We start from the raw sequence: 9737 nt of genomic DNA, 5'->3' as shown, positions 1-9737 counted from the left end.
TCTTGTTTTTCGTCTTACCACTTTTATTTCGATAGCTTCTTTACAGTGATCATGTTATGGAATTAAAATGTTTATTTCGTTGGCTTGCTCCCATATGAGATATGCCCCTCCTCAGACCCTGTGGGTTGCTGAAATCAGGTAGTTCACCCTTTTATTTGCCTTTTCCATTGGTTTATGTCAGGATGCTTATGTATGAATTCCTTTATTTAAAGGTTTAAAGGTATGTGCCCATCTTCATTTGAAAAGTGGTATTTTTGAAATAAAATTGCATGTCTGACAGCGTTTAAAACATACCTTGCTGTAATTTTTTGGCTTCAGTTCAAATTATCTAATATGCTTTGACTAGATACTCTTATTATTTTATCTATTCTTGTTGCCACTATGGTAGCTTTGCTACATATCCCAAGTGCCTAGCCTGGAAATCAGCAAGAAGCTATTAGAGATGAGGGCTAGATTTCTTGATTTGGTTTTACCATATTTATGTTCATATTGAGCAAGTAAACTGCATAATTTGCTTAATATATGGCATGTTTATTACCAAACAGATGAGTTACAAAGTTGCTTGGTTTATGAGGTTTTGGTTTCGCTATGAAAAGTTCCATGTTTAGTACCAAACATGAGTTATAGCTCAAGTTTTTAAATAATGAATTTTTGGGTTTTATGTACTCATTGCTTGTTGGATATGTGCACTTGCTAAATGTTTTGAGTTTGAGTTGTGGATTAAGATTTGTCTTTGTATTAGGATGTGAACCAGGTTCCTTTTCATGCAAGTATGTGGTTAGCATAACAAATTGGAATTGGGTGAATGTGGGTGCAGAACTCCCAATGGCTTGTGTCCTTGGATTGCCCTACCCACATCGTGTTTGTGCTCCATAGATACTGCAAGTTCTTTCACCTTTGTCTTTATGTGGCTCTAGTTGATTCTGGTGATACATGGAAGCTTATTTTGTTATAGTTTGGTCTCATCAATAATCAGTGCATTCCTCTTAATTTTTGATTTTCTGTTTACTGTTATGGTTGGTAGCGAGTAACAACATTTTAGGCACTCCTTTTTAATGATCATGCTGGTGGTCTGTGTTTCAATGATGAAAAATGAAGAAAATGGTTAAGAACCCCTTGATTTTTTTTTATGGTTGTGTGTGCTTTAAGAATGGTTTTTTGAGGTGTAATTATGTCTGAAACATTAAACTGAATTTTTTTTGTTGGCATTGGGTGTTCGAGAATAAATTCCCAACTAATCCCGAGGGTGGATAGGCCTCACCAAAGAGTTTTCCACAAGTGCACTTCTGGTAATTCAAGAGGAAGTTCCCCTAGTCTGATGGCCCCTAGAAATTGTTTGCACCCAAGAGGATTCAAACCTTAAGCCTGGAGGGAGCATGCCACCTAGACCAAAGTCTTTACTACTTTAGCCAACCCCTAGGGGTTACATTAAACTGAATAGTTTGTTCTTACACAACATTGTTTGCTTGCTTTAGTAGCTTTTGGGTTTGATAAGTGATACACATACAACTGTTTCACAACTCATGAGAAAAGGAAAATACTTTAGTCACAAAGAAATTATACAAAAGTAAACCCACAAACTGATGTGGTACGTCTAATTGTAAAATATAAGGTAGATTAATGGATACCATGAAGCCACATCAGTTTGTGGGTTTACTTTGTGTAATCTCTTATATCGATAGCAGTTCTCTTGAAAAACTGGACCCAAAGTTTGATGGCTGGATTTGGGTGTGACTGCAGTGGGGCAATGAAGCTTCTCCTGTTGTTTTGTTTTCTGATTTGTAAAAGTTTTTTGAACTATTTGCTATTGGGAAAATCTTTGCTTTGTCTTTACAAAATAGTAGATTGAGTTGTGAACGGTGAAATCTTGTTTGAAAGCTAAGTTGACATCTTGTCCTTGGGTGGATTGTGCTTTTCTTATTTCTTGTTCAGTATTATTGTCTTTCCACTTCTACTGGTTCTGCATTCTTGGGATATGATTTTTTCATGTGCGGATAGATTGAACAGCCTATGAATTTCGTTTGGAGAAGTTGAAAATAGGGGATTAACCGAGCTGAGTAAATAGGACTGCATGAGATGAGATGATTTGTTTCTCTCTCTTCATATGGTTTGAGCTTCAGTCTAGAGGAAATATGACGGTTTTTTTTGCTAGGATGTTCATTTGCGTTTTGGAGGAAGGTCTCTATGTTCTTTTCTTACTATTCCCAGTTTTGTGTTTTCTTTGTCTTCACTTGGTTTTTTCTCCTAATTTGATTTTTTTTTCTTTATCTGTTTGGAGGTCAAGTGTGGAGCAAATTTGAGTGTTCTTTTACTAAAGGGTCTTTGTCTATGGTCGGGAGAGGATCCCTTTGTGTTTTTTCTTCTGACTCTTTTGTATTGTGTTTTTTTCTCTTCGGTTTTGGGCCTTATTTTATGTCGTCTCTGATCTAGTATTCTCTGTTGTGGTTGCCATGTGCTTGTTTGTAGGTGTTCTTCCTTTGGGGCCTTTTCCCCCAATGTTTTTGCTTCTCCATGATGGTGTTCTTACATGTTGAGGTTGTCTATGTGGGGTCTTCAAATTCATCTCAGTGTGCTTCTGGCTATCTAGTTCTGACAAATTTGCCAAAATTGGGCTTTCCTTTTTCACACAACCCACCACACAGAGACATGCAAGCTTCCCATACAAAGAGACCTGAAACTAAAACCTCCAGAATCGTTTCTGAACACAAACCAATGCACATTTACTTTATTTTTTCTCTTATGTTTTTCTATTTTCTCAAGCAGTGGTACTTGTAAAAAAAAAAAAAAATCTCAAGCAGTGGCTTTCTGCTCTCATGGCCGCAGGGGACTTGATTGACTCGGCTGTTTGGGCTTAGCTGGGGAATCACAATTGCAATAGTTGGAATTTTCAGTTTGTGAATATTGTTCTTTGCTTTTGCTTTGCCATTCTCTATTGCTTCTTTGACGAGATTCATCCATATTCTCAAAGAGCTTTCTGGCTGCCTTAGTGTGAAATGAGCTTACAGGCACATGCAGAGTATGAAACAACTAGGGGACACTATGTACATGAAGACTGTCCAAGACGTTAATCCTGACTTCTATTTTATTTTTTAGGATCTTCTTTTCTTGGGTCTCTGATATCCTTTTAGGACTTGGAGCATTAGCCTGTGCCTCGTGGAATCTTCCCCATTTGTACTTCTTGTTTACTTGGATTGCATCCTATTGGTTGCTTCTTTTGGTGTAACAGAACTTTTCTTGGAAAAAAGGTTAAAATTTGAATAGGTTCTTGAAACTCGTTGCTGGCCCTAATATATGTGTAGTTGAGGTGTCGTTTAAGTTTATGTTACAAACATATTGTCATCAACGATGGCTAAATACAGTAAAAAAGTCCATGGAAATGTTTTCTCGAGATTGCACGACATTCTAGAGGAAACTGTACAATCTCTATTACACAAACAAAACTAAGTACGTACGATACCCCATATGATAAAGATAAGGATAGGTGGTATATGGGATCCCACATTGCTTGGGAAAGAGAGGTTCTTACTCTTTATAAGGTTCCAATTGTATCATTAACTAGTCATTTTGTAGTATAGGCTCTGTGATTTAGGCCTTCCATTGAGGCATTACAAATGGTATTGGAGCCTATCCCAACCACAAATGTGGGACTTGAGCCGTGCCTCCTAAGACGGAAGGGCCCAATGAGGATGTTAGGAATTTAAGAGGGGGAGATTGTGATATCCCATATGATAAGGATAATGGTAGGTAATGTATGAGATCCCACATTGTTTGGGGTGGAGAAGTTTTTGCTCTTTATAAGGTTCTAATGGGACTCCAATTGTATCATTGATTAGTCCTTTTGGAGTACAGGCCATGTGATTTGGGCTTTCTATTGGGGCGTTACAGTATGCTATTGTGGCCTTAAAGAAAATGGGAAAAAGAGAAACAAATAAATATGTTATATGTGGTATATTAGAATGTTAGTATGATTATTAGTTTTATGATAGCCTATTTCCTATTAATACTGTCTTGATGCAAAAAAAATTATCAAGAAAAGAATACTCTGTGTTAATGCAGCTTGGCCTGCTTGGGGGTTTAATTCATGTATCAATACTGTGAGCGGAATTGCAGACTATGGGTACTTGTTTACAATAGTCTTCAAGATGCGATTCGCACTACAAAATGCTATCATGATGTTGACCTTTCTAGTAGTTCAGACTGTAAGTGTTTTATTTCACTAAGCATACTCTACTTCTATGAGGGTCTCTATAAGATTTGGGTTATGTTAAGACCCATATTAGGGAGAGCTTGAAAAATGGTTTGAGAGATGAGATCTGTTTTGGTGTTTAAAAGATATTTGGATTGAAAGTGAAGAACTTTTCTAAAAAGTTTTCAAAATCTTATGAACAAAACAATACTTCCTAAGACCTATTTTTTTGCCCTTTTTTATTCTCCATTGCCCTTTTATTCATTTTTTCTTTAGTTTTTTTTTTTTTTTTTAAACTACGTTGTTTATTTTTTCATGTTTCAATATACTAATGCCTATTTAATCTGATTTTTGTATGGTAATTCTTGTTTAATGTATCTCTCTCCTTTAAATGTTCCCTCTCTGTGTTCCTGTTGAGCAGGTAAACTGCAGAGTTTGCTTAAATATATGGAATGGTGTTGTTACTATTGCCCCTTGGCTTCATAACTTCTGGGCGTTGAGCACGCAAAACCCAGAATTGCTTTAATATATGGCTTGATGCTCTTGAATTTATAACTTTTATGGTTGATGCGCAATTTTATTGTTGATATCTTTAGTATTGATTGGATACTGAGTTTTGGTTTATGAGTTTCGGGTTTTTCATGCCGCAGTATTTAAAGAATTCCATTTTTATTACCAAACAAATTCGTTACCGATTTGCTTGGTTTATGAGTTCTTGTTTTCACATGTTGCAGTAAACTATGAAGAATTCCATGTTTTGTACCAAACAGATGAGCTATAGCTCAAATTTTTAAATGAAAAACTTTTGGGAATTGCATACTTGTTGCTTGGATAAGATCACTTGTTAAATGTTTTGAGTTGCGGATTAACATTTGTCCTTTTTATTTGTACACAAACCTGGTTTTCTTTTCATGCAAATCTGTGGATGGTATAACAAAGTGGAATTGGGTGAAAATGGTTGCAGAAGTCCCATTGGCATGTGGACTTGACATTTCCTTACCCATGCTGTGTATGTGCCATATAGATAATGCACGTTCTTTCATCCTTGTCTCTATGTAACTCTAGTTGATTTTGGGATACATGGAAACCTTATTGTTGGGATATGATTTTTTCGTGTAGATAGACTGAACAGCTCATGAGTTTTATCTGGAGAAGTTGAAAATTGGGGATTGACCAAGCAAATAGCCTCTGAGTTAATAGGCCTTCATGAGATGAGATGATTTGTTTGTCTCTTCATCCTGTTCGAGGTTCAGTCTTGTGCAAATATGATGGTTCTTTTTGCAAGGGTGTTCTTCTGCAGATAGGAGGATGGTCTTTTTGTTCTATTCCTACGATGCCCAGTTTTGTGTTTTCTTCCTCTTCTGTTGGTTTGTTTGCCTAATTTTATTCTTGATTTTATATGTTCGGGGGTCGAGTGTGAAGCCAATTTGAGTGTTCTATCTCTAAGGGTCTTCGTCTATGGTTGGGAAAGGAGCTATGTTTTTTCTTCCACTCCTCACTTGCGTGTGCTTTTTTTGTTTCTCTTCATTTTTTGGCCTTATTTTGTGTTATCATTGAATATTATTCTCTGTTGTCATTGCAATGTGCTTGTTTGTAGATGCTCTACATTGGGGCCTTTTTTTTCCTGATAATCTTTGATTCTCCGAGATGGTGTTGATGCATGTTGAGATCGTCTGTGTGGGATCTTCAAATTGGTCTTATTGTGTTGCCTGCTAGAAGAAAATCTAGGTCTGTCGTTCTGCAACCTCCCTCCAAACTTCATCTTTTTGGCTATTGCCCCACAGCTTTCGATGAATTTGCTGAAATGGGATTTTCCTTTTTCACAAGCCCCACCACAGAGATCCAAGCTTCTTATACACAGACCTGAAACTCATCTGTATCTTTTCTCATCTCTTTTTCTATTTTCAGGCAGTGGCTTTCTGCTCTCTTGGCAGTACAGGGAATTGATTGACTTGGGCTGCATGGGCTTAGCAAGGGTCAACTTCTTCATCTTGTTAGCCCCAGGCATGACCTTCTTCTGGGGTTTCCTCTTTTTAAGCTTCTTAGCTATGGTTTCTGAAATTTGTCCCGTGCTGGGTTGTCTTGGCCTTTGCGAGCTTGTCATTTTTTAGTCAAGTGCAATGCCTTGCAGCCAAGTTCTTCAATTGTAGACCCAATATCTTCTGGTAGTACGCAAGGAGTAAGGCTTTGTGCCTCTCCTTCATGTACTTGGCTATGGTGTATGGCTTGGACCCACTTTTCTCCTTCAGACCTGACAGAGCCTCCTTCATCATCCAAAACTTGGTTTTTACTTGCTGATTTGGGTGTTTTTGTTCTGTGGTCCGATGCTTGACCATCTAGGATTCAAACCAATACTCTTCTTGCTCTGCAGGTTCCTGTATTTTAATCGATTGGTGGGCGGTTGATCATTGGTAAAACTTTATTCTCTACATCTTCTTGATTGATTGGATTCTTGCTCTGCAGGTTCCTGTATTTTGAATGTCAAGAGTTGTAAAATATAGCGGTGTCAGACAAATGCCAATGACCAAGTTGCATGCTCGACTGAAGCAGCCTTCTGCTTTCTGGCGTGCGATTTAAAAAAATGCTGCAGTTTGACTATTTTTTGCTGTTGATTCTTCTCGCTGAGGTTTTAATACCAGAACATCATGAGGTTGCTCAACCAAGTGTGACTTTGGATAGATGTTCAAAGAGATTTGATCTTTTTATTTGAAACTCAGATTAAGGAGACAATGAACTCTTGCCCAGACAACCTCTCCTCTCCTTGCAAGAAGATGGTGAAGGATGTGTTGGTAAGTAAACTTATAAAGAAAAGTCAGGTTGGGGGAAATAATGTTAGAAACTAGATTTATTTTCTTCCATTATTTTTGTTCAATGGTCTGACGCTTGGCCATCTTGGATTCAACCGGTTGGGTCATTCTTTTCCTGCCCTGCGGCTTCCTCTACTTTTACCATTTGGTAGGGGTTGATCATTTTATTCCCTACCACTTCTCGATTGATAGGATTCTTTCTTCTTTTTCTTGAGCAATTTTTAATGTCGACTTGCAAAATAAAGTCGTGTAGGAAAAATGCCAATGCTCTTTGGCATTCTGCCATGTGATTTAAAAAAAAGAGCTGTTTGAGTCTATTTTATGCTGTTGATACATCTGCAAGTGTTTTTCACATGGGATTTAAAAACAGAAACTTCATGAGATTGCTTAATTAAGTCTAACTTTGGATAGGGTCAAAGTGATTAATCATTCTTTTATTTGGAAACTCAGATTGAGGAGACAGATGAACTCGACCATATGATCTCCGAGGCCCTTGCAAAAAGAAGGTGAAGGATGCAGCATCATGCATGGTTCCGGAGTCAGCGAGTAAACGTGTAAAGAGAAGTCTGGCTGAGGGTAATAGCATTAGAAGCCTGAGTTATATTCGTCCTTCATCTATTTTGATGAAACTTTTGAAGAAAGAAGATGAAAAACTGCCTCAAAATTGGAATTAGAATTTTTTTTTTTTTTAATTTCAAATAAGCTCCTAAACAGATGTACTAATTGGCAACCAAGAAAGAATGAAGAAAGCTTATGAAAAAATGGAATCGTCTTTGATCCTTAGAACAAATAGCATCCAAAATACGACTCCTAGACTCCTAAGATTAATGGACTACAACCCATAGATTACTGCATACACAACGAGGTTCTGTACCTTTTGGAAGCAGAAACTATATAACCGGTTAAAGGAGAAAAAAAGAACAAGATTGAACTCGGGCAGCGATGAAATATAAATGTAGCTAATAGTTATTGATATGCTTTATTGATACTTTCATTAAATTGAATATGATTTTACTGATAATTAAAGATTGTCTACAATCAATGTCAGCAAAACTTTTGTTCCAGAGTTGGAGTTTCTTATTATGATTTCAGAATCTGCCAACTTCATCTGATTGAAGTTTGAGAAGGTGGTAGAGCAGAATTTCCCTTGATTGATATATGTTATGAGTTTTAAGTTTCTTTGTTAGGAATGGATTCTATTTCTTTCAGTCCCATTCTTTTGGTAGGTGTTTCTTTGATAATTGAAATAAAAGAGCTTTGTTTTTGTCTCTTGTCGCTCACATTATTTTTTGCATCCATGTAATCTTTACTCAATTTCTTTGTTTGAAATTTTTTTTAACAATATACTTCATACACCTTTTATTCAGTAACCTTGACTGCATCATTTGCAACCTAGAGGTATGCTACTCATCTCTTGGCTGATTTATAAACCGTTTACCCTTTGGAGTGATGCAGATGAAACATCTGACACTCCTGCTGTGAAGCTTGTGAAAGTTCAATTTTCAGCTATAAGCAACCCAAGGCACAGGTATGGAAGTAACCATTGGCAAAATGTTTGCTGTTGTTCTTGGAGATGTCAAACTTGGCTCAATTTAATGAGTCATAGATTTTCTGAGCATCCACAGACTGTCCTTGTTTAAAATCTCCATAGTAAATTGATTTGAATTGTTTTTAAATTTGGCAGAGGTGCTGTTGCATATTCTTTCTTCTTGCTTAATCTTTCAAATACTTTTAACTTCATAGATGCAACATACGCAAACTCATATAGATGAAATTTGACGGTTCTTTTTATGGGGGGTCTTTGTCTACAGTTGGGGGAGGGATGGTTTTTGTGTTGTGTTATTCAAACTTTCAGTTCTGTGTGCTTCTTCTCTTTTCTTTTGTTCGCCTTATTTCTCTGTTAAACTCTGTTAAGGTTGGCATGTGCACGTTTCTAGTTTTGGGGCTTTATTTTCTGATAGTTTTCGCTTTTCTGAACCAGAAACAGTCTTTGTTATAACAGGACATATCCTATTAGTGGTATTCTATGTCTTACAGTATGTAAAACACACTTCACTGTAATTTCTAGGCTTCAGTTCAAATTATCTAATGTACGTTGAGCAGATACTCTTATTTTATCTTTTCTTGTTGCCTCTATGGTAGCTTAGCTAAAAATTGAAGTAGTGTCTAGCCTGGAAATCAGCAAGAAGCAATTACAGGTGAGTAAACTGTTTGATGTATCTCTGTGCTTTAAATGTTTCCTTGAGGGCTATATTCCAATATGTAGGTGCTGATGGCTTAGATCTCTTGATTTGGTTTTACCATATTTCTGTTCACATGGAGCAAGTAAACTGCAGAATTTGCTTAACTATGTGGCAGGATGTGACTATTGCCCCTCACCTTTCATAACTTATATACAGCACGCAGAACCCACAAATACTTTAATATATGGCTTGCCACTTGATGTTGTTACTATTGCCCCTTGCCTTCATGACTTCTATTGTTGATACACAATTTTAATCTTGAATTCCTTAGCATTGATTAGGTACTGAGTTTTGGTTTGTGAGTTTTGGGTTTCTCATGCTGCATTATTGGAAATTTTTATGTTTATTACCAAACAAATGGGTTACAAATTTACTTGGTTTATGAGTTTTTGGTTTCTCAAGCTGCAGTAAGCTATGAAGGCGAAGATGAATTTTGATGCATCTCTTATTACCTTCTTAAGATTAGCTGTAATAGCCTATGCCTCTTGGAATCTTCCCTAT

At 36.8% G+C, this 9737-nt stretch overlaps 1 long non-coding RNA gene across 5 annotated transcripts; it reads left to right on the top strand.

Annotated features, from left to right (window-relative positions):
• The first annotated feature begins 1586 nt into the window (after positions 1-1586).
• LOC122305081 lies at positions 1587-9444 on the top strand. Of its 5 annotated transcripts, none has more exons than XR_006241029.1 (4): positions 1587-5914; positions 6095-6975; positions 7444-7569; positions 8449-9444. It is a non-coding gene; the product is annotated as an uncharacterized LOC122305081 (long non-coding RNA). The 5 variants fall into 5 exon arrangements; XR_006241030.1 differs by lacking the exon at positions 8449-9444 and having other exon boundaries at positions 1587-5195; positions 5306-5914; positions 7444-7971; XR_006241032.1 differs by lacking the exon at positions 8449-9444 and having other exon boundaries at positions 1587-5526; positions 5784-5914; positions 7444-7971.
• Positions 9445-9737: the final 293 nt, after the last annotated feature.

Source organism: Carya illinoinensis, chromosome 3 (assembly GCF_018687715.1).
Source record: "Carya illinoinensis cultivar Pawnee chromosome 3, C.illinoinensisPawnee_v1, whole genome shotgun sequence".
Taxonomy (NCBI): Eukaryota; Viridiplantae; Streptophyta; class Magnoliopsida; order Fagales; family Juglandaceae; genus Carya; species Carya illinoinensis.
Note: the sequence above shows the minus strand (reverse complement) of the source record. Positions and strands in the feature narration are given on the sequence as shown.